The sequence below is a fragment of the Erpetoichthys calabaricus genome, chromosome 18 (genome assembly GCF_900747795.2).
Source record: "Erpetoichthys calabaricus chromosome 18, fErpCal1.3, whole genome shotgun sequence".
NCBI classification, from domain to species: domain Eukaryota; kingdom Metazoa; phylum Chordata; class Cladistia; order Polypteriformes; family Polypteridae; genus Erpetoichthys; species Erpetoichthys calabaricus.
Window position 1 is genome coordinate 30885866 of NC_041411.2, and position 21733 is coordinate 30907598.

The window sequence follows — 21733 nt, forward strand, 5'->3', positions numbered from 1 at the left end:
CCCTCCTCCTGTCTTCCTGGGAATCCCGGCTGGGTGCCACTCCCAGCCGTTTGCCACAGTACCGTTTTCTTCCTGCAAACTCAACTTTGATTCGGTCTTTCTACGGGTGGAATGAATAAATATATAATGAATATGCATATAAGGTGTCTACTGATTAATAAAAAAGAAAAAAAAACATTCAATGCTCAGAATCTTTATGAATCAGCAAGACAAAAGTCCACAAAAATTACACCGAGAGTCAACTGAACATCATGATGGTAATATTGCATGTTTGATGATGCGTATTCTTTTCCATGGCTCCCACTTCCCTTTAAGGAGCCTCTCGAACCATACACTGTCGGGCAGCATGTACGCTTTGATGGGAGTGTAAATACAGGATTTCACTTACAGCGTATGGAAACAGGAAGCCACAGAAGTAAAAGGATCCTCCCACAAGAAAGGTGTCAGCCTGAACACCTAAGTCTGATACTGAATGATATTAGCATCTCCTGGCAGTAATCAATCATATTTTCACATTTTTTCTAGCAACCCATTCAGCAAATAAAGAGAGGATACCTCATTTGGACACTCAAATCATTATATTGTATTAGCAGAACATTCACAAGCCTCAGTAAATTATGGAAAGGCTGTAGAGTTAAAGATTAAATGATTACTCAATGAGATGACCTGGAATTGCAAAAGGTGCTGGTATGAAAGAATTGAAAATTGAAAAACAATTGTGACCTCCAGGGGCCACACAGCTCCCCAAACACCCAACACAACAGACACCAGGACACAAGCTCAGCAACACACATTTTATTTTATTTGAAGAAGCTCTTCTCCATCGCTCCCCACAACAGCACAATACAAAGCACAGTAAACCAATAAAGCACTTTCTTTGCCTTTCTCGCTGTCTCTACTTCTCTCCTCCTTCCACCTCAACTCCTTCCTCAGTCTCCGTCCTTTCCCTCTCAACTCTGGCTCCCGGAGTAGTGGCAGCTGGTTCCTTTTATAGGGCACCCAGGTGTACTTCTGGGTGTGGTGGCAGTCCTGCTAAGGAGAACTCAGACGTTCCCCTTGCACCCCCTGGCGGCGGCCATGGGCCCTGACAATGTTGAGCTTCCCGTGGCAGCACAGCAAGCAGGGAGGGCTGCCCTCTGTCACCCCAGGGGAATTATTGCCCCCTGTAAGCTCCTTCCCTCGGTCCTAATGTTACAAAGGTGCCCCGACCAAGTAAGAGTCCTGGCTGTCCATCACAACATTTTTAAAGATTTTTTTTTTTACTCTCAGGCATAAGATATTTTCAGGCTGGCATATCTGTAACTCACTATACACAAGAGCTGTTATCTCTGAATGATATAATTATTAACACTGAAGGAATTCAAAATCAAGAAGAGGCCACCACCAGCAGGCTGGAAGATACAATCACTTATTAGATCACTTTGAAGCAATAATGATATTTTACTTTTCAATACACTTCAAAGGGTAGATGCATTAGAAAAGTGTCTTCACACATAAATGGACTTTAATGCCAATTAACTGATTCTATTAAGGCCACGATCCAAAGAATGAGTGGGTGATTTATTGCTTCTCTTCTTACTTCTCTGCAGTTTTCATTGCTACATTTTATCCTACAATATGAATGTTTTTGCTTAATTTAAGGGCAGCATTGTGGTGTAGCAGTCACTGCTGCCTCATTCCAACACCTAGGCCTATGTGAATTACTGTATGTTTTCTCATAAAACCCAAAGACATGCCATCAGGTTAACCGGCAACACCAAATGGCCCAAATAACAATAAGGGTGTGAGCATTAGGTAACGGTCTGTTGTTACAGAATCATGGCTGAGAAGAACCTGTTTCAAAAAAGACATTAGCAGATGCATTGTTTTATCTGTGGATGGATGGACTGATGTGTCATTTAACTGAGGCTTTTCTAGATCCTGTCTAATCAGAGAATACAAAACAATACGCAAGCTTGGCTGCAGCTAGGAGTTTGAGCCCAGACCATGGGAAATTCAGCCCTTGGCTATCTGAGATCACCACCTGCTTAGTCACCACCTCAGACCTGCAGCATTCTCTTCTTTGTAAATGAGTTGGTTCTGCTCAGCTCAATCCTAGTCTTTATCTCTTGACACCAACTGTAATAGAACCAATTCTGTTGGTTTTGGAAATGAATTAGTTAAGGATTCACTGTCTGATAAATGTGTTTTTTGGTACACACCCTATCAATACCTTTGGATCAGCTTTACCATTTACTTCAGTGTCCAGCTCTGAGTGGCTGAAGAAGATGCCTAACCAGGGATGCCATTCAGGATATTTTTTGGAACACTAGTCTGACATCACCTTATATCTTCTAATTTTTTTTTTCTTTTCTCTTTAACTCAGAAATTATTTTGGGAAGGGTCAAAAGAGATTATATTAAAACATGGCAGCACGATTGGCAGCAAATTGGTATGCCTGTTGTATGGATTCTTCTTGGTCTCCTCATGTTTATTTGATGAATGACCAGTAACTCTGAATTGATTCAGCATAAGTGAGTGTTCGCAAGGACAGGCTCATCTCTAGCACAGGTCTTTCTCTGCCCTTGCTCTGTTTGCTGCAGGGATACGTCTTGGTTCCTCAGACACAGAACTGGATATTTCAGGTTTAAAAAGTTGGTGGGATGCAGGATCCTCTAATTTCTCATTTACTCACAAAAATAATAAAATTGACAATATTAAGGAGTGGGCCTTGAGACAGACTGCCACACCATGCAGGCTTGGTTAATTTCTTGCTCCCAGTGGGATAGACTCTGGATACCTGACTCTGGAAAGGTGAGTGAGTGAGTGAGTGAGTGAGTGAGTGAGTGAGTGAGTGAGTGAGTGAGTGAGTGAAAGAGCGATTGAGTGGTGAGTGAGTGAGTGAAAGAGTGAGTGAAAGAGTGAGTGAAAGAGTGAGTGAGTGAGTGAGTGAGTGAAAGAGCGATTGAGTGGTGAGTGAGTGAGTGAGTGAGTGAAAGAGCGATTGAGTGGTGAGTGAGTGAGTGAGTGAGTGAGTGAGTGAGTGAGTGAGTGAAAGAGCGATTGAGTGGTGAGAGAGTGAGTGAGTGAGTGAATCATTAAATGAGTAAGCGATTGAGTGGTGAGTGAGTGAGTGAAAGAGTGAGTGAGTGAGTGAGTGAGCGAGTGAGCAAGTGATTGAGTGAGTGATGAGTGAGACAGCAAATGAGTGAGTGATTGAGTGGTGAGTGAGTGAGTGAGTGAGTGAGTGAGTGAGTGAGTGAGTGAGTGAGTGAGTCCTTAAATGAGAGCATTGAGTGAGTGAGTGAGTGAGTGAGTGAGTGAGTGAGTGAGTGAGCGATTGAGTGGTGAGAGAGTGAGCAAGTGAGTGACTCACTAAATGAGTGAGCGATGATTGAGTAGGCAAGTGACTGAGCATGTGAGTGAGTGAGTGAGTGAGTGAGTGAGTGATAAGTGAGACAGCAAATAAGTGAGTGATTGAGTGGTAAGTGAGTGAGCAAGTGAGTGAGTCATTAAACGACAGCATTGAGTAAGTGAGTGAGTGAGTGAGTGAGTGAGTGAGTGAGTGAGTGAGTGAGTGAGTGAGTGAGTAAATGAGAACATTGAGTGAGTGAGTGAGTGAGTGAGTGAATGTGCCTAGCAAGAGGCTGGTACACCAATCAAGAGTGACTCTCATTCCCTGAAATATTACATAGAATAAATTGGTCCACATAATGATTGGATTGCTAACAGTTACTATTAACAAATTTTATAAAGAAATAAATCTGAATTAATATAAATACACACACACACATTAAAATTAGTACAAATGTTTGAACACAAAGACTCCAAGTAATAAATATAAATTAAAATGAAAAAGAAAGTTGATCCTTGCCAAGTGTGATCCTTGACCTGAATGTCTTCCTCATGTCCTCTTAGGCCACAGACTCTGCCTTTAGTTTATGCTGCAGTATGCTCTGCAGTCAGGGGCTGTGGTTCAAACTAATTCTCTCCTACATAAACACCAAAGAATTTTAAATGAGCAAAATGCCTTGGAAGAACAGAAAAAAAAGAAAGAATGAGGGGGGGGGGGGGGGGGGTATTTTTGGGCACCTGACATAAAGCATGTAAATGCTGGGTGGTCTTTTAACGTCTTAACTAAAACAGTGAGCTTCTTGGCTGGACTCCTTGATCTGTGCCCCCACCCCCCGATGTAATTCTGGTCTCTGGACAGCTGCCATCAGTTATGCCCAACTGTGATCAGTGTGTGGTGATATAAAAACCTAATAAATTGTCTGACTACTTCTCTTTTATTCTCTCCAGCGTGTTCTTTTCAAGCTGTATTGAGTGATGCTATTGCTCTGCCCCCTCCTGGTGAGAAACAGCTTGACAGCAGAACTCACACAGTCTGACTGGATACTATTGTAGAAATATCTCTGCTAACAATCTAATAAGAATGGAAGCTTCAGCTTCAATTAAATTCATCTCCACATGAGACAAGCTCAGACTGAGGCTGAGGTAGTGAGGCTGCGAGAACCACATAGGTTGTGTTTTTTTTTTTTTAAATTAAATGATAAAAATAAAATGTGTTTTGTGGACTCTCTTTCATGCAATAAGTCCCCCTTCAATTTAATCTAACCAGGAAGCTGTGAAGTATGTTTCAGGCTTTTTAGAGAGTTATTAAATGCAAATCACTTTTTTCCCTTTACTGAATATGTGATAGAATCAAGAAATAATAACAGGGCTAATGCAGTAGCATGAATGGTAAATGTCGAAGGCTTCTCAGATGGGTTCCTTGGAATGGTCTAGGAGTCAGCAGGGAATAGGAAACTTACAGCTTTTTGCTATAAGACAGCACTTGCCCGAGTAGAATATGTTTTTGGTTGGAGGTGTGTGTTGACACCATGGGCCAGGCAATTGTACCCTAGAATCTCAATAAGACAGAATTTTTCTTCAAAAATACAAATTGTTCCTCGTTTTGCATGCATTAGGACTTAACTAACATCCCTCTGCTGCTTGTAGTGTCTTGGCCTTTGCTGCAGGTTATCTCAGTCCAGGACACAAACCTGTCTTAGCCACGGACTTCAAGCATGCACTATATAGGCTACACTGAAATATGCTAGTGCTGTGACTGTGGGATTAAAAGCAACAAGCAGGCAGGTGCTAAAAACACAGCAGATAAGAATTTTTAAAAAAATGGCTTCCAGCAGGAAGCCACTTTGGATATGGATTTTTTATACAGTCAGACAAAAAGAGCCAAAAGCTTCCTCCTTATTGATAACCGGACTGTTCTCAATTATGCAGCCTTTTCCAAAATGGTTACGGTTAAAAGCCTTGCAATGCATTGGCTTCCTGTTGCCCAATGCAGCCAGGATTGGATCAGCCCCCCAAAACAATAAATTGGATTAAGTAGGAATGAGAATGTAATATGCCACGCTACTGTTAAAGGTGTGGGTGGATTAAGTATTGTGCAGTTTTGTAGAGGCTGAAAGAGTCAAATAACATGTTGCTGCTCTACTTCTTATTGCTACAAGTCTTTTTTTTTTTCCATTTGCCAAAATCAATTCGCCACTAAGTGGCTGTTGTCTTTTATTCTTCAGTCATGGGCTCATCTTCCAGAACAAAAGTAAACTCTTGAAGGTATAAAGTCCTAAAATCACTGTCTGCTAGATAGCAGTCACAACTCGGTGGGAGAAAAGGCTCTCTTGTGTAGACATATACACAATTTTTATTATTAAAAACGGACCTTTCGAGCTTACAGGGGTTGTTGAAGTTAAGGAAACTTCCTTCAATTGCCTTTGACTGTAGAAGACATAAATTCATTGTGAGGCTTATAACAGGCTTACTCAGCCCTGGTACACCAGTCCTCAATTTATGTCCAATATTGAATATTTATGTACAATATAAGCATTATGTATCTTTTGTACTTTACATGCGCATCTGTCCATCTCTTTGTTACGGTGATCCAGTGATATTTTCATAACGAAAACAAGAACTAGAAATATTGTTTTTCGTTTTCCAAGAAAATAAACTGAAATTAAGGCAAACAGAGAAACTAAAATTAAATAAAAATAAGTGATATGTCAACTAACTAAAACGAGGACGAAAATTGACTATGCGGTGATCTTGTGACTTGGGCTTACTAGAGTCACGTGGCGCAACTTCCGTTTGTTTGTTTGTCGAGCGCATTTGACTCGTCGGGTTGATGCAGTAAGCACGTGAGGTTGACGATGGCGAGTTTCGCACAGATGTTTGCGGGTAGAAAGCGAAAAAGTAACATGTGGAAATACTCAAATTACAGCGCAGATGATAATACAAGCAAATGTAGCGTGCAATAAGAAGAAAAGAGTCTCGGAGTTTCAGTGCAGTGCCAGCTGGATCAGTACTTAGTGGAAGTCCAGCACTTCATACAGGGACATGCGGTCTCACCTGTCATCATGAAAAGTAAAACAACTAATAATGATAACATAAAAGAAATGTGTCCACTGGTCTGTACTATAAATTTGTTTTCTGTGTAATTCCAATAATTTTGATATTTTTTATACAATAGTCCAAATCGCGGATTTCCTGATCAAATATAGGGGAGAAACACGAACTGCGGCAGCGATGAGACAGGACGGATTGCGCTATCCCTGACACACTGGGTTGATGCCTGCAATTGGTTGTGCCTGTTGCTGTCTCTCTGTATGTTGCCAATATAATTTTTGCACACGCGTTTATTATACACCCTGACTTTCCACAGCCTGGTTAATATATTTAATAAATGTGTGTGACATATTTAGTCTTGCTCATCGGACCGGAAAAGGCACAAGCCGAGGAAGACAGTACCGTGCTGTACTGAAGGGGGCGCATGTGAGCCAAAGGGGTGCTTGTTGCTGCTCTCATACTGTTCTTCTACGCAGAGGCGCAAATAAGTTAAGGATATCAGAAAGTCAAGTGCACTGCAGCGATACGTTTATTTTTATTTTTTCCCCGTCTGACTGCCAAAATGGAAGATTATGACTTTTGAAAGTAAAGGAAAATAAGGAGCACTTTTACAAGAAAGCGTCAGAGATTTTCGTGGAGAAGGATAGGCGCATGGACTTCATTAACAAATACAGGTAAGACCATAAACGGTTTTCAATTTTATTAAAAATGGGATCGGACTAAGAAAAAAAAAATTCAATAGTCAAAAACTAAATTTTGACCTTAAATAAAATATTTTGTTTTTATCATTTTGTTGAACAGTCTGTAATAAAATTGATTAAAGCATCAGAATTAAAAGCTTTTAAAAACAACTAAATATTTAAATTGAGGTCAAAACTGAAATCCGTTTTTTTTTGTACACCACTCAATACTTTCATTTGTGTTGAATGACTATGAATTGTGATTTTGCAACAGCAAATTTCGAACACATGGAGGGTGAGGAGCAAATGCGCTCTCTAGCCGCTATAAATGTAACGTTCTTACCTTATAAATGTACCTTACCTGTCTGTGTGTAAAGAATGCTGATGAGATATGAAACATAACCAGTAGTCACTGTGCATGCTGACTGACAACTGAATAGTGATTAAGCTACTCTTTTGGGTTCATATATTTGTAAATCTGACTCTGAAGGAGTCACCAGCCACGTACCTCACCGCACGTCACTATTTCAGTCCTGGCAGCAGAAATCGTCACCATACCGAGGACCTCGTCTGTGTATCTGCATTACAGGCGCTCGTAAAGCGAGTATTTTCACAGTGTGGCTATCTGTGCAATGGACGTCGTTGCAGTATATGAACAAACTTCTCGAAATGCGTGATTTGTTAAAGCTTAACAGTAACGCGCTTGCACAGACTGCTTTCTTGGGTTGAAACATTTGATCTTTCTGACTGTACTCATTAGGCCACTTGATCTGTTTAGTCATTGATAGTCAAGCTGTGTTTAACGGCATTATGAACTGTGAGTGTATTTTGTTGACTGAAATATAACTTGCATTTAAATATGTATAGGCCAGTATTTGTGGTCTTGCAAAAGAAAAAAAACCTAAAATTATACTAATATTATGTAAAAAAGCCAGAACTAAATAAAATAAAAAGTAAAATTTTAAACACAGAACTAAATAAAAATTAAAATAGTTGACTCCATGGAAAACTAGAACAAAGTAAAAATAAAAACTGATTTTATAAAAAAACAATAAAAGCTAAAACTACAATTAATATCAGAACTGAAATATCACTGGGACAACAAGATACCTCTTTTGCCTTCAACAATTTCCCTGACATTATTTTATGTTATATACAAGCATCCTTTCTTCCATTGTCTGCACCCATGTTGCACGTTATGGTGGAGCCTAACCTGACAGCCTCTGTTAAGTGAGAGGACCGATCTCTAAACTTGAAGTCAATCGAAATCATCATTCATCCATAAAAAAATGAAAGCTTAAATAGGAAAGTGAGTCCGCTATGCATTTGAAATCTCACTCCCTCTGAATGCAGAAGGACTGCCTGCCAACACTTGTATCTTAAAAATGTAAGCGTGTAACAAGTTATTCTGCAATTTCAAATAAATGCCAGCATTTATAATATCAGTGCAAAAATAATCATTGGGTCAAATCAGACAGTATGTCTTGAGTAGAACATTCACAATTCTGCATATTCATCTGTTTCTTGGCTTCTCTTAAAATCTGGTCTAAAATACGCATGCAAAACAAACAAATAAAAGATGCAAGCTGGCTGACAGTTTATACAGGGGGTAAAGTTAAGCTGTGAACCAGAGCAACGCTTTCATTCCCTTCTAAGAACTGGATCAGACACTTGCCGATGATAAACAAACACAAACTAAAAATGGAAAGGCTGTGGGAGTGCAGGCAGACTCTCTGAGGAGAAGCAGGGAGACGAGAGGGGATGTGTTAAGTGTACGAAACAGCAACATAGTGGAGATCTTTACAAGGTACACCTAATGTGTCGACATGGGGAACAAAAAAAAAAAGGCAAAAACAGGCGGAACTTCACCCAGATTCCCCAAATCTTTACTTTTACAAAATTAAGAACTCTTCCCCTCTGTACAACATTTAAAGGATTTGTTTAGAATGAAACAATGAAACAAGTGAGCAGAGGGGTGCCAAAAGGCTTTCCCTCACGCTGGAATGGCTTTACTCTCGACTCCCCTGCCGCACAGAATTATCAAAACCAACCAGATGGTTTCCTTTTTGTGTGTGAACAATACAGTACTGACTTTGTTTATTACATCCATGAGCCTAAGTGAGCAAGAGCATCAAAAAGAGATAAATATGGATTGCCTGAGGAGAGAGACCGAAGTCTGAATAAATGAAGTTGTACAAATGCAGATTACTGTATAGCTAAAATAAGAGGAGTTCAAGGGAGGTCTCACTTAAGACACGTTTTCGCTTTACCTACTAATACAGCTCCAAATGAGGGTCCCCAGGAAGCCTTTAAACTGCCAGATGTTTCCTCCAAGCTGTTTTTTGACTACTTTGTGTAGTAGTGGAGCTACTAATAATATCTGATTCACTGTACTCCACAAAATTTGTAGCATGTACAGCTCCAGTTCATGGTAACCCTACATGGGGCTTCGGCGATAAGCTTTACTGTGCCCTAAGCTCAAAAGAAAAGTCATCCAAAGTGCAACTGGAAAGAGTAATACCAATTTCTTTTGTAAATACACAGCATCCCTTCTTTTTATCAGTCAATTAAACATCAGACATTATTCAGCCATATCACCTTAAGACGGGTTCCCAACCTAGGGTGGCATTTCAGGGGGTGCGAAGAAGAGGAAGGCTGATGCAATTCGGCAGAACTGAGTGAGATGCGTTGTCCGACTTTATCATGTTGCAATCGGTGTCTTTCAGTATGCCATTATTTGTAGATCTTTTATTAGTCAGTGCTCCTGTTCTATGATATAAAAAAATAAATAAATCAAGCCTTGCAAATGGTATTGTTGCATGTGAATGAGCGCCAGGAATGCACGTTCTCATGGGTTCCTTGTTGCGGGTGGAGCATTTGTAAAGGCGAATAACTTTTTCTTATAGAGAATTGAATTTGGTCCTTGCAATGATCCGTAGGGAAGGATGAGGTCTAGTAGAGATTTCAGTGCAAGCCCTGATCATGAAACATCACTGATTTCGAGGTTTGAATGACATTTTTGCACGGCAAGGGGGATTGAATTGGATGCAACACCTGCTGCTTACACTCAGCCCATCTCTCCTGCTGGTGGGCCTGGCAGTAGAACAGCAATTTTAACTGGTGTTATCAGTGATAAAGCTCATCGACTGTGTTTCATCGCTTAGTGGCACGTCAGTACCTGATGCTTCACAGGGGTCTCCAGTTCCCCCAAACTCCCCGATCGTTGATCATGCATCATTTCCTCGGGGCACTTGATGCTTAATGGGATATCCCAACCCCCTGTCGTCAATCGAGTGTTTAAGCTTCACAGGGGACACATTTTACAAGATTATTAACATTTATAAAGGTAAATTGCTCAATTTATATTGAAATTTTATGCACTGAGTTAAAAGCTTATTTGTTTTTGAGTTTAATTTGGTCACTCACAGTACTGTATATGGTTCAATTTGTGGTTCAAAAATGATAAATTTGACTTTTTCATCTTCAAATGTGATATTACTTTTGTAGGGGGTGCGAACAAAAATCAAACATTTTCTAGGGGCATAGAACAAAGTTTGGGAACTACTGGCCTAAGAGATTCATAGCTTGGGCAAAAGCAAACTGAGAAAAATAAAATCCCCTCCCACTTTTCAGTGAAGTGGAAAATAACTGAAAATATATGGCCTATTAACATATTCAATACAGCAAAGAAGCTGCTTCCATTACTCCATTTGCCATCTTTTCTGAAAATTAGCAAGAAATATATCTACACATCTGCACATACAAATATTTGTACACCCACACAATGGATACCCCTTTTACAGTAGGACGGTGCCCTTAATGTGTTGGAATAACTTCCATGACCCTGTGCTCCTTGTAGAGTTTTTTTTCCAAACTGGTCTAATGGGGAAGTGATTGACAGAAAATGAGTGCAGAATGAACTTCCACGACATCCCTCAAAAAACTAAAAACCAAAAGCAACAAAACATTGCTTTGGACACCTTCACAGTTGAACCTAGGTCTATAGACACTCTTCACTAAAGATGAGGTTAGGTTAGGTTTTATGACATTTCATGGGATGGGTTTGTGCAGGAAAGTTCCAAATGCTCTACAACTACGCAAACGAAACTGGATTTTAGAAAAAGGAATGTTACCTCACCTACAGAATGGAGCCATAGCTCATGCAGAAAGTTGAAAAAGTACCAGCTGGAGAAACTATAACTCATTTCTACACAGAGTATTTTCCCTGATACCAGACTTTAGGATCAAAGTTGGCTTCAATCCGGCACTGAGTGCATCTCTGACTTGCTGGAGCAACAGCCTTGACAACAATATCCATATCTATGTCATGACTAGCAAGACATGGAGTAAAAAAAATATGAAGACGCATTAACTCTTTCGACGTTTGTCAAAATTCAGGGGTAGAGGAGGGTAATCAGCCGTAAACGGCGACAAAACTCACTGATATGTTTTAGTTTGACTCTCATTGCTAGAAGGAAAGTTTGCTTCATTGATTTGACTTTGATCGTCTTTGCGTGAATGAGTAGTGAAGAGCAAACAACCTCTAAAATGGCATCGACATCTTGCGAGAGACCAAAGCGAACGTGCAAAGCAAAATGCTCCGCGGGTGACATTTTGTGTGTTACTGTTGAATCGTACTCTGATTTGTTGGACTCGAAAATGAAATTGAGGTACCAGCATTAGCTGAACGTAGTGCTGAACATGTTCACGTAGCTGATGTGCCCGTTAAGGGTAACATTTGCCAAGGAGGATACTGGCACTTACAATGACAAGAGGTACGAATTAGACTGCATTGCACTGCCACTACCGCCATCACACAAAGATAGCCAGGCACTCGGCCTGCCACGGCATTCCCTCTGGCCATCGTGCTGCTCGGGAGCAGCTGCCAGAGATGACAAACAGGCGCCGACAGCAGCCACAGCACACAGCAACAGACATTTTATGTTGATTTACGTGTGAAACCATTGCTTTGTTAGCAGTTTTTTTTTTGGAAAAATATTCAGCCCTCAAAGGGTTAAAAAGGCTATCAAGTTGTCAAGGTTTCATAAAGTGGAAGATAATAATGACTATGAATTGCTAATTGTCCCTAAGAGGCCCTAACAATAGCCTAGGAAGAAAAAGAACACCAGGAAAGAGATGAGGGCCCGCCTGAAATAACACACTCCTATTGAGCAAATAAGGCACCATAAAACTGAAAAGGAGAAAATACAAAACAGCGCACAAAAAAAAGTGTTTCAAAATTCTAAGGAAAAGTGCCTTTCGTGATTTGAATTTAAATTTTTTTACAACTCTTCTTTGCCCACTAAAAATTATTGAAGTATGCTTCTTTGAGGGTTTCTGAAGATAAGAAATCTAGTGGTTATATTCTTTTGCTATGTTAGGTTTTTAAATTTGTTAAAAATGATTCCTGTTCTCCATCTGGACACTGGTGGGTCAGTGACTGGGTGCTAGGAAGCAAGGCCTCATTTGCAGGTTAGAGGTTCCCAGCAGTTGTACGTCATGATGTCAGTAGCACGTTTAAAATACCGGAGACAAAGCTACTTAATAATCCAAGGAAAAAAACATTTCTGTTATTATTAGTTTTTGAATTTGCTACATTTTTGTCTTCAGTCCTCTGATAACGATTTACACCTCATCCTTCCTGGCTCTGGTTATGTGTACCCTTTTTGGATTACAACACTCTGTGCTCTGATTGCAATTATGACTGCATATCTTGAGCATTGTTATTTAGTTATTGTCTTCTCTGCATGAATTCTGATTTCTCCATGCCATCTCTTGGTTCCAACTGCAAGTAATACAGTGACATGCAAAATGAACCAATGGCAAAAGTGCTTCAATATGCAATCATACAAATGGCAAATGTCAAGAGCAATTGTAATAAAGACATAAAAGACGACAATTAACTTTGCATATTCAGGACTCCATTTTCTGATTTATGAATACTGCTTTACTTTTGATTCTGGTTTTGGATTATAGACTTGATTTTGTTTATATTCTGGCTAACCATTTTCATGGCTGCCATTATCATGCTTCGCTTTTGTTGATATTTTTGGGAATATTGTAATACTAGGGTGTTGTACCATGTTAGCCGTTATGGATGTAATGAGAAGTCAAGCAAAACGTCACCTTTTATTGGCTAACTAAAAAGATTATGATATGCAAGCTTTCAAGGCAACTCAGACCCCCTCTTCAGGCAAGAAGTAGTGTTGTAATAAATGTTACAAATGGGAATGTTGTAATAAATACTTTAAATACACTTAAAAAAAAACAGTATTTGGTTTCGTAGGTCAGATGCATTAGAGTTTCCTTCTCCATTTTTAAGTTTTAAATGATTACTCCTTTTTGGGACTGTATAGCCTACAAAGCCTGCTTCTCCAGTTCGGGTAAGACTTACTATATTCCTTTGCCTCCTTGGTGATTTTGGCCTAGTTATAGACATAAGACCTCTTGTAAGTTTTATGAGCTGGGCATCTCACAGCAGTAAACTTAATGCTCTCGTAATGCAGCATGTGTGAGAAAAGAGAATATTGCAAAATGACAAGTGTTCCAGCAATGTTGACAAACAGGGGTACTATCCAACAATGACATGATTGTCACTCTATAAAAAAGATAGGAGGTATCTATGTGCGGGACAACCAGTAAGAAAAAGCAAACATAAATAATGCAAACTATGCAAAGGCAGGATGAAACCAGCTGTCGATCTTGCAAGTATGTACCTAAAAGCTATTTAGATAAAACAAGTGTTTGTGATGCTTGAGAAGGTAATAGCTGCTGATTTTTCAATCCTACTGGGAGGACTCAATCCCTGTGTTAGGAATAATGGAGACACCTGGTAGGGTATGACTGGGAGGAACAGCTTACTTGACAGGAATATAAATGGTGAAGTGTTGCTGGATTTCTTTGCTGATTATGGATGTTGCGCATGGTTCTGAACTTGGTCTGTCACTTATGGTCTTGCGCACGGCCAAGCTCTCATTCTATTCAGCGTATTATTGTCACTTGGCAACATCTATTATATAGCAGTCAAATGATACAAGGATTTCAGCTATTACCGTGTGCTGTAGCATTGTGCCTCTAGCCTTTATGAAGCTTTTCGTGTATGCTGTTGGTTAGTTAATCCTGGTTTGTTGATTTTGTATTCTCTGCTGTTGCACCTGCCCTAAAACTAGGTATGCAACTTAAGTAATTCAGGGTCTTGTCCACGATGTTTAGGTAGAGACAGAGGCAATTGTGAGCTTGATGGATTGGTGCTGCAGCAGCAGCAGCATCATCACTGTAGGTGTTGTGGGGTTACAGCTAATTCTTTAGAAAAGGAATTTGATTTACAAGTCATCATTCCATCCTCATTTGCAATCACGAATATGAAGAGTTTGATTAATTGGACTGTGGGAACAGCTATAATAATGTTATATCCATCATCCTTCATACTAGGATGAGACTTTGACTATTTAAGAGCATCTTAGAGTAAAATTCCTGTTACTCCTGATTAAGAGGAGTTATCAGAGGTTGTTTGGAATCCACAGCTGCTTCCCACATGTGATGTATCAAGCACAGACTATGAAGAAGATGCAGAAGATAGGTTTGGAGGATACTTGATCTGGTCAGCTGAGCCTGCTAACCTCAAAAGGACAAGTAAAACCAGAATGAGATGGGTCACAATAAATTTCATTAGCATAGACAAGGGAGTTCAGAACGTTTTGAGCCGAAACTTAAATGGAGCATTCAACAGTGCTGATTTTACATATGGCTAAAATGTACTAAAATATGTGAATTACAACTGTCTAGACTTTGGGGCTTACAGTGTATCCTTCTTGTTTCAGAACTAAGTCACACATTTTGAAAACTACAAAATTAAGTATCATACCGTCACCAAATTTCTAAAGCTATGGGACAAAATAGCCATTAGAAATGTATTATCTCCTAGTCAACGTGTGTTTGGAATACAGTAGTCCCCTATATATGCCATAGTCAACAAAGGGGCTTCAGAACACTGCTGTGGCCAGGCATCTCTTAAATATAATCAATCTAGCCCTTGACATGTTGTAGCTGAGGAACAAATTATTAGAAGAGAATCAAAAAGTGATGGTGGTTAATAGAAGCTATAGGAATTAGTTATAGGTCATATGAATCCATTCTTTATGAACAGTTCAAAAGGATCTGTGCACTTTGGGCACTCAGAATGTTGACTCCTTGAATTAACCATTATCACATCTGAAATTAAAAGGAGAAACTTGAGCTTATGAATTTGGTCAGGGAAAATTTTAAGAAATCCCACAACTGGGGATGAAACCTGAATATGTCATTATGACCAAGAGTTTACACCAACCGAATTCGAAGTCCAAGTCAAGATCATGTGCACAGTTTTTTATGAGATGTGCTCAATATTGATTACATGCCTCTTAAGGCCCACATAATCAGTCAATATTTCACTGATTTGCTTTGGCATTAGCAGTAGTCAGGCAAGGAAATTTGGTGACAAAAGCTGTCAGCTATCTTCTGCTTTTTGACAATTCTCCAGCTTACATGGTATGGATTGCAAAGGCTACTCCACAAAAGTTGAATTCAAAGATATGGCACACCCATCATATTCTCCAGACATGGCCCTGTGTGACTAGCACTTGTTTCTCAATGTGAAGGGCTAACTCTGTGAAATGGCTGTGCCAATGATGAAAATGTGAAGTCAACTACAGAAGAGTGATTACAGTAATCCCTCCTCCATCGCGGGGGTTGCGTTCCAGAGCCACCCGTGAAATAAGAAAATCCACGAAGTAGAAACCATATGTTTATATGGTTATTTTTATATTGTCATGCTTGGGTCACAGATTTGCACAGAAACACAGGAGGCTGTAGAGAGACAGGAACGTTATTCAAACACTGCAAACAAACATTTGTCTCTTTTTCAAAAGTTTAAACTGTGCTCCATGACAAGACAGAGATGACAGTTCTGTCTCACAATTAAAAGAGTGCAAACATATCTTCCTCTTCAAAGGAGTGCGCGTCAGGAGCACAGAATGTCAGAGAGATAGAGAAAACAATCTCTAGCAAACAAATCAATAGTGCTGTTTGGCTTTTAAGTATGCGAAGCACCGCGGCACAAAGCTGTTGAAGGTGGCAGCTCACACCCCCTCCGTCAGGAGCAGAGAGAGAGAGAGAGAGACAGAGTTTGTTTTTCAGTCAAAAATCAATACGTGCCCTTCGAGCTTTTAAGTATGCGAAGCACCGTGCAGCATGTCGTTTCAGGAAGCAGCTGCACAAAAGATAGCAACGTGAAGATAATCTTTCAGCATTTTTAGACGAGCGTCCGTATCGTCTAGGTGTGCGAACAGCCCCCCTGCTCAATCCCCATACGTCAGGATCAGAGAAAGTCAGCGCAAGAGAGAGAGAAGAGTAAGCAATCTAGCTTCTCAGCCATCTGCCAATAGCGTCCCTTGTATGAAATCAACTGGGCAAACCAACTGAGGAAGCATGTACCAGAAATTAAAAGACCCATTGTCCGCAGAAATCTGCGAACCAGCAAAAAAATCCGCGATATATATTTAAATATGCTTACATATAAAATCCGCGATGGAGTGAAGCCGCGAAAGGCGAAGCGCGATATAGCGAGGGATCACTGTATTCTAAAATAAAGCTATAGCTGTAGTAACGCCTAATGACCCTATGATTTTCTGCATTTTTTTTCTTCTGCACTCATTTGTGCTAATTTTAATTCATACACTAGGAACCATATACCTATAGTGGCCATCATGAGAGTATGCACACAGACACAAATCTAAATTTAATCTCATACATAGAAATTGAATACGTGCATCTTCTTACTTTAGTTTGTGGTGTCCAAATGAACCCTGACAGCAAACAATTACATAAGATTTATCTTTTTTTCTAACAGGTTGTTTAAACAAAGAAAGTTAAATGTTGTAGAAACTTCATTCTAAATAGATACAAATATTTTCATAGTACTAGGGTGTTGTACCGTGTTAGTCATTATGAATGTACTGAGAAGTCAAGCAAAATGACACCTTTAATTGGCAAAAAAAAAAGATTACAATATGCAAGCTTTCGAGACAACTCAGGCCCCTTCTTCAGGCAGAAGAAAGAGGCCTGAGTTGTCTCGAAAGCTTGAATATTGTAATCTTTTTAGTTAGCCAATACAAGGTGTCATTTTGCTTGATTTCTCAAATATTTTCATGGAATGCTTCCCCATTTTTCCCTCTTAGACACACACATTTCACTACACATGAAATTTATACTGCAAATAACCTCATTGAAAATAGCTGGAAAGTCATCTTTTTTCATTTATTTAAATTTCTGAATTCATCCATCCATCCATTTACTAAACCCATTTAATCCAGTTCAGTGTCACAGGTGCATACTGTATGTCTATTCCTATACAATGGGGTGCACACACACACACCAACATTCACTCTCACAAGACCAGTTTAGAGTTGCCAGTTTAGAGAAGAACAACAAATTTAAGATGTGGGAGGTAAAGATTTACAAATAAAAATAGAAAAGTACTAAAACTAAGAACACTCACATATCTATGCACCTATTTTACTGGGTAGCATGTAGAGTAGTAACATAATACAATTATCTGCGCAACTTTGAATTAACTGCTGACAAAAGAGGAATTTAAAAAATAGCATTTAAGAAAATGATGCACAAATATATGCATATTAGAGAAATCAAGATGGAAAAAGATATGTCAATTTGGAGGTGAGGAAATGTAAAATAAAATATATTTGTAGATGTATAGTATCTCGTCACATGTACATGAATGGCCTTCTATGAAACATCTTAAGATGACTCCACCCAAAAAACAAAACATTAAATTAGGCAGCCCTGATCCAACATACAAATTGTGAGCTAAAACTTAAATAACAAAAAAAAAAAAACCCAGCTTTTTGAACAAGTTTTTGAGTTCCCAAGATGAAAAGTTTAAAGAATTCTCTGGGCAGAATGATTCATGCAAGTGGAAATTGTGTTGTTGCTGACAGAGTGGTTGAGGGCATAAGATGGACAGTTTCTTAGAAATTCAATTGTGCGATCCTCAGCAGGCTTACTTCTCATAAATGGTGCTGTACCAGTGGTGTTCTTGGAAGGAATTTAGAAGGTTGCTGCATCACCCTGAGTTTCATTACTTTTAAAATGGAGCTAAAAATTGCGTTTTAACATGTATGTCCCTTAATTATGTACTGAATATATAGTGTCTTTGCGAACCATTAAAATTAAAATTGTGGAGAGAATTAAGTAAAACCATGCTGGTAATTCTTCGGAATAGGGAGTTCTATGGGCTTGCTATAGCACACTGATGAGTTATTCATTGTTATATACCACAAGTGAAGCCTTTGTTAAGACTTTTCTGTGTAGCAGTAAGTGACTAATAGATGCACTATATTGTAGGAAGCCCCTAATCTGGTGATGTCACTGTGAGACTTACTAGGACAATGCAATGCATACATTAAACTCTTGATACGTAGGCAGTAAATGACTAATACTTGCACTTCAATAGTACCATCCTGTTCTAAGGTGTTACTGCAATACTCATATTGTCTATAAATAAAATGCAGGTTAGGCTGAGTGGTGATTCTGAATTGGCCCAGTGTGGATGTTGGTATTGCTTTGATCTAATAATTAATAATAATTCTTTACATTTATATAGCGCTTTTCTCACTACTCAAAGCACTCTCCACACAGGGAGGACCCGGGAAGCGAACCCACAATCTCCTTACTACAAAGCAGCAGCACTACCACTGCGCCACCTGTGTGGATCTGTGATTGCCCTGTCCACGGTTTGATCTCCATTTACACCCAAAAACCCAGAGTTATTTTAAGTGGGTTAAGAAAATAAAGAAGAGGTACATTTTTCAGGTTCCCATAAGATAAACAGTTAGGCTTCTGAGGATTTAGAAGAATACCTTGGAATACGGACACCAGATACAATGAGGGAGCTGCACTGAGATGAATTTGTGACTTGCGAGGTAAAATCAAACTCAAGAGTTTATACAGGCTGTTTTGTACGTGCAGTATGTTCAGGAAAAAAGTAGCCTGCTGGGTAAATTCTGGACTAGAAACTTGAATGTGCACATTCATCAAAAGCACATGGCATACTTAATGACTGAGCGACATCTAATTGCACCGTATGTGTACAGTCAAGTTTTTAAAAAATGGGGTTCACATTGCAGGTCATTAAATTAAAATGGTTTGTTTTGTGAAGGCAGGGGGCATCCGTGAGCTGCAGACCCCAAGCACGAACACACAAACACAGTCCCGGGTTCAAATAAAGGGGTGTTTATTACATAATACCTCATATAAGCAAGAAATAGGTTGTTTCTTCTTTCTTCTTCTTCCCTCTCTTCCTGTACTGCTCTCAGGCCTATCACTGTTCCAGCTCCGACTTAACTGGATAACACAGTGTAGTCCCTTTTATTGAGGACCCAGGAGTACTTCTAGTGTCAGGGCTTCACCCGTTGGAAGCACTTCCAGGTTATACAGAAACCCCAAATAATAGGGAGTATAAATCCCTGCAACACCCCCTGGTGGTACCTCCAGACCCCAGCAGGGCTGCTCTACTGGCCTACAATTTCCTGTGGGTGTCCGAACAGGTACTGATATCCAGGGTGGCTGCCATCTAGCGTACCGGAGGAAGACCATAGCCAGGAATTATTGCTCTCTCCTGTCTTTCCACATTATGGGAGTCCCATCCAGGTAAAGACTCCAAACGAACTCCAAGTTCCAATGGTCCCTCCATTATTTTATACCAGCTAGTCACAGAGGCTTCTTTCCATCCTGCTGACCAATTCAATGTCTGTTTTGTCCTGGCCTACCATCTGGTTAATAAACCTTTCCTTTTCTCGGCCAGCATGCCCCTCTGTCGCCTACAGTTTTCATTTTTGTGGAGTGTATCAGACTTTTCAAATATCAGTATAAGGTTAGTTATAGCTCTGATTCCAAACTAAACAGAGGAGTGCTTTATATTCTAATAAATGTATTTAGGAAAGATGAGCCATAATAACATAAATTCAACAGATAACTAAGAAGCCAATTAGGCGAAGAAGAATATGTGACAGTGAACATGAGTGGTTGTTTTGAGAGTTTAACCCTTAGTGTTTAATCATTACTGATACTTACGCTATTTTAGCTTCAGAGAGTCCCATGCAGTAGCCCATTCATTGCAGATCCTTAATTTAAAATAATTAAAATCTGTGAGAGCCCAACAGACATCAAGGAAAGGTGCAAAAACTACAGAAGAGTCATTGCTATGAGGAAAATATTAAAAAATAAAAAAAAGGGCTCATAATTTTCATAAGCAACTTTGCAATTTTGAAGAAAGATGACGGGTGTAAGTGACCACAATTACTTCCTCTGTTATCGCTTTCGCTGTTCTTCAAGGTTTTTCTTAAAGGATGAACACTGCACGATCTGTGTTTCAACCCTTAAGTCAGTAACATGTGAAGTGCAAATATTTGTCTATCTGAATGCTTTCAAACACAAGGTCATTTGCATAAAGGCTGCTAATGGAAACTATTGATCAGCAGCTTCTTTAAGGTTAATTAACATAATCCTAGCTTCTCCAAAGCAGCAACTATTCAAGGACCTGTCTACCTTTACATCGTCTGCATGGAGAAAAGCTCATTTAACCTTGAAATGCTAGCAGTTTCCAATACTGGAAGGGAATTATTTTCTACTGTGAAAAATACAGGGGGACGGTTTAGAGGTGGAGTTTCAGCAGCAGCCATAAAACATGCCGACATATACCCGACACGCATCAGTGCAAGCATTTCTACACTCGCCCAGACATACAATCACAGCACCAGTTCACAGCAAAATGAGATTTTTATTTTAGAGCTGGAGCCTTTGCATCTGGTGCAAAATGTGAAGCCCAAATGCATAAGATCAAGCTGGTGCATTATGGCTTCACACTGAAATTTTCTTTTGCATTCCAACCAGCCAACTTTAGCACACAGCAATGAAAATAAAAGCAACTTTACAGCTCATTTCTGGTACAAAATGAATTAGCCCAAAGCACCAGGCTATTTTTATCGCAAGATTGCATTTAGTGGTCAAATATGTGATTTTAGGCATATTTAAAAATAGCTAGATGTCATTTTGATAGATGAAGATGGACAGGGAACTGATGGTTGGTCACCCTACTAGGACAACTTAGATGAAACCTCTTTTGAGTTGCTCTAATATAACAACATTGAATGGGAAACTTTTCTGGGTCACACAGCATGGACAGGAATATAACAGGTCAACCTGCTCAAACATAGCCAGCTTAGAAGGTCATTTTGTCTAGACTGTGACTTTTGGTTGTGTACCTCTCAGAGATCACCTATGGGACAACATGGAACAGGATGTGGAGCTGAAAATCTCACAGGTCACTGTGATAGGAAAACTTGGATGACAATTTGGTAATTTACATCATATTGGTCACACTTCCGGGACAACATGCATGGATGATGATTTAGCCCTAAACCTTCAATGGACAGCTCTCTTAGGACAATATACAGTGGATATAAAAAGCCTACACACCTCTGTCAAAATCCTAGATTTTGTGTAATAACCAAGATAAATCCTGTCAGAACTTATTCCACCTTCTTTGCAGAAGGATTCAGAAACTGTTTAGTGAAAAAAGGAAAAATGAGTCGTACAAAAAACTGGTTGCATTA

At 39.5% G+C, this 21733-nt stretch overlaps 1 protein-coding gene across 4 annotated transcripts in view; it reads right to left on the reverse strand.

Annotated features, from left to right (window-relative positions):
• Positions 1–21733, reverse strand: part of cacna2d3a (calcium channel, voltage-dependent, alpha 2/delta subunit 3a) — a 624026-nt gene that overhangs the window by 592494 nt on the left and 9799 nt on the right. The window lies entirely within an intron of this gene.